Source organism: Balaenoptera physalus (genome assembly GCF_965194825.1).
Source record: "Balaenoptera physalus genome assembly, chromosome: 20".
Classification (NCBI taxonomy): domain Eukaryota; kingdom Metazoa; phylum Chordata; class Mammalia; order Artiodactyla; family Balaenopteridae; genus Balaenoptera; species Balaenoptera physalus.
In genome coordinates, this window is record NC_138901.1 from 16639055 (window position 1) to 16642497 (window position 3443).

At 51.0% G+C, this 3443-nt stretch overlaps 1 protein-coding gene and 1 long non-coding RNA gene across 19 annotated transcripts in view; one reads left to right on the top strand and one right to left on the bottom strand.

The window, feature by feature from the left end:
- The window catches only part of MAPT (microtubule associated protein tau), a 107682-nt gene that overhangs the window by 59183 nt on the left and 45056 nt on the right, over window positions 1-3443 (bottom strand). The gene's annotated exons all lie outside the window — the stretch shown is intronic.
- LOC309651002 overlaps window positions 1-3443 on the top strand; it is a 172937-nt gene that overhangs the window by 10732 nt on the left and 158762 nt on the right. The gene's annotated exons all lie outside the window — the stretch shown is intronic.

The following is a 3443-nucleotide window of genomic DNA, read 5'->3' on the forward strand; positions in this document are numbered from 1 at the left end:
CCACAGAGAGGAAAGACTTAGGTTGGTGAGAAGAAACTGGAATAATCCCGGGCCTCAATCCAAAGAGAACAATCAACAGTTGTATGAAAGCATGAATGAAGGCCGCTTTCTGGGGGACGTAGTGTTGCTGTGCGCACACCATGTGTCATGGCTGATGTCAGCCGGGTGACGTCCACCACTAAGAAAATCCACAGACTGTGTCGGAGAGCACAATTCTGGTTTTAAGCTCAAGGATTCTGTTTTATTTTTTTTACCTCCTTTGTAACTGCTGGTATAGTCAAACAGTGCTGTAGCATCTGTTAGGATGATACGGCGTGCTTGGGTGGCCTTTGTTTTCAGAACTGCAGTAGTTTTCCCTCCAACCCCCTTTCTAATGAGTTACTGATCAGTTAGCCTTCAACGAGGACAGCACTGCCATGTGACACCCCTACGGGGGGTGGCGGCAGGCTGCTGAGCCTCTGTCCTGTTCAGGGACTGCCAATGGCCCTGGCCACCACTTAACCGTATCTGAGATGAATCCCCTGAACTCAGAGCACCAAATGGATAAAAAGCAGTCTCTTTTGATGTCAAAGCTGGGAAAACCACAGCGAAAAATTGCTTTTTTTTTTCTAGGGCAAGCCACTCTTAATACTGAGAGATAGAGGGAGAGAGAGAGAGAGAATTTATTGTTTTATAAAAGTGATTCATAGTCATTATTAAAAAGTTAAATACAAAAATGTATTAACCACTGTTAACCACTGTTAACATTCTAGGGAACTTCTTTGCAAACACCTCTCCTATGCACACATATAATTTTCCCCAAAGGAGACCATACCATACCAGTTGTTCTGTAGCCTACTTTATTTGTGTAATAAATATGCTGATATTAATAAGCTTTATATTAATTTCTGGTTGATCGTCAATGGCTACAGTTTCTAGATTTGCTGTTATACCTCTGCCCTCTAGCTCTAACAGGCAGCAAATGGTTCACAACCCAACACAAGATTACACTTAAAAAGTGCTGGAGGGGGACTTTTAAAGTCCCCCCCGACCGCCCTTTTTTTTTTTTAGCCATCCATGATCTTCCCTGAATAAATATTTCTGCAGCCAGGCACTATTTACACATTTCATCTCATTTAGTCCTCACAACGACCTATGTGAAGGAGGAAATGTTATTATCTTATTATCCCCATTTTTGCATTGATGCTCAGTAGCCCCGGCTGAGGAAGGACGCACGCGTGGCTTTGAACCTGCAGTCCTAGCCTCCAGCTGGACACAGGGTGGGTCTTTGGAGACCTTCACCGACAAATCACGAAGCCCCACTCTGAAGCCCTGATATAGGAGGAGCCATTCCAACTGCACCTCTGTGAGGTACACGGGTCATCTTAGCTCCATTTTGCAGCTGGGGAGACTGAGGCACAGAGAGGCTCAAGTGGACCTAGAGATAGTGCCAGAGCTGGGGACAGAGTGTGGCGTGTAGTGATTTCCTGGAAAGCTCAGCTTATGGCTAGGAAGTCTCTGGGAGTGAACACTGGGCGGAATGATGTCAGGGGCGTGAGGACACGGCTGTACCCGATGTTGAATGGGCCCCCCACAGTCAGGGTCTTGCCTCAGCAGCAAGTCAGGTGCTGGGAGGCCTCTCAGAGGCACCTCGGGCCATTTGCCAAAGACCATTGTGGGTTCTCGGGAGCACCTGCTCCTCCATTAGCCATTCCTGGGACCGATGAATAGCACTTAGGCTGCCCCCTCTCAAGGCCCTCTGAGAACACTGCACGGCTTCGCCCTCACAGCAGGGGCTGGGGAGTCACCCTCCATCCTGCCCCCAAAGGTGAGCCTGGAGGATCCCTGGCTTCGCTTCCCCTTGGACCTGGGTCTCTCCCATGAAGCAGGGTCTCATGATCCAGAGATGCCATATCTGCATCTACCCTGAGAGGCCACTCAGCCCTAACGCCTCTCGTGGAATGCACCAAGTCCAGCCTCGTTAGTTGCATGAATGGCTGGACTCCTTGTGCCCTTGGTTTCCAAGGTGTAGGCACTGGCTCCAAATCTTCCTGAGGACCTTATTGCCGGTTCAGACCTCTCCATGGATTTGGGTAGAAAGTACATGTGGTGTGAAGTCCAGAGCCCTGGGTTCTAGGCTTAGGAGGGACCACTCACTGGCTGGTCGATGCTGGGCCAGTCACTTGCCCTCTCTGATTCACAGATTCTTCATTTGTAACATGGGCACGAGGACACCTGTGTCACAGGGTGGCTGTGGGGGTCACTGGAAAAATGCATGTGAGAGAGAGTGCTTCAGTGAACTGTGGATGCTCTAGACTGATGCTCGGTACTGTTGTTATGACACGTGGGTTCTGAGCAAGGAGAAGATATCTGACGATGGGGAAGAGGAGGCCTAACCTGAAGGGATAAAATCCGGGGCCAATACAGGAGCCTCTGTGCTTCTGCCCTGAAGGAGGGGTGGTAAGAGCATGAAGAGGTGAGAGGCAGCTCTGGGTCAGCCCAGGGAGAGGAGGAGAAACGAGGGGGTCCTTCCGGGAAGGTCTCGGAAGTGACAGAGCGAAGGTAAGCATCGGGTAAGAACTGGGGTGTCTCTGCTCCCCACCCCTCCCAGCACTTGCACCCGGAGCACAGAGGAGACAGGGGAGGTGATGCGGAGAAGGTGATGCTGGGAGGTGATGTGGGGAGAGACGAATCGTCCACACCAGTCTTGGCAGCGAAGGAGGCGGGAGTCTGAGAGGCCACGTGCAATGACCAGAAATTGGCTCTTTTTGCCACAACGTTTCATTAGATGGAACAACAAGGAAGAAGTGGAGGGGAGAGGAAATGAGGAAGGGAAGGTGGTAGTTTTGAGGATGCTTTCATTTCTATTTTTTGAGTCTGAGGACACACCCTGAAGGACGCGGGGCACGGGAGGATGGCGTAGTCTGTCTCTAATCAGCAATGTCCCTCAGTAATGAGCAACCTGATCTCAGCACGGCTGGAAGGACGGAAAACAAATAGTGTCCTTTGAACCCATGGGAGAAATGCCACCCAGGTCAAGCACACCGTCCCTGAATTACCCCCTTGACAGGGGTGCCCACACAGCATCAGGGGCGGAGTTGACAGTGCAGTTCGGGGGCGTGGAGAACACACTGGGGCCAGGCTGTCTGGGTTCCACTCCAGATCCGCCACTTACTAGCTGGGTGGCCTTGAGTAAGTCACTCAACCTCTCAGAGCCTCTGCTGCCTCGTCTGTAAAGTGTGGGGATTAAACGAGTTAATAGTAAACGCGATCGAAGTGCCAGCTGTGGTTATTATCACGACAACCTTATCACCCATTATTTGAGCCAAACCTTTCTGTATCCTGTTTGTATTTTCAGACTAAACAGCTTCTCAGGGCCCAGAGCCCCACCCCACATTGGATCCAACGACACATGGTGCCCCCTTGGCCCTCCCAATGCAGCCTCTGGCCAGGCAGGGCAGATG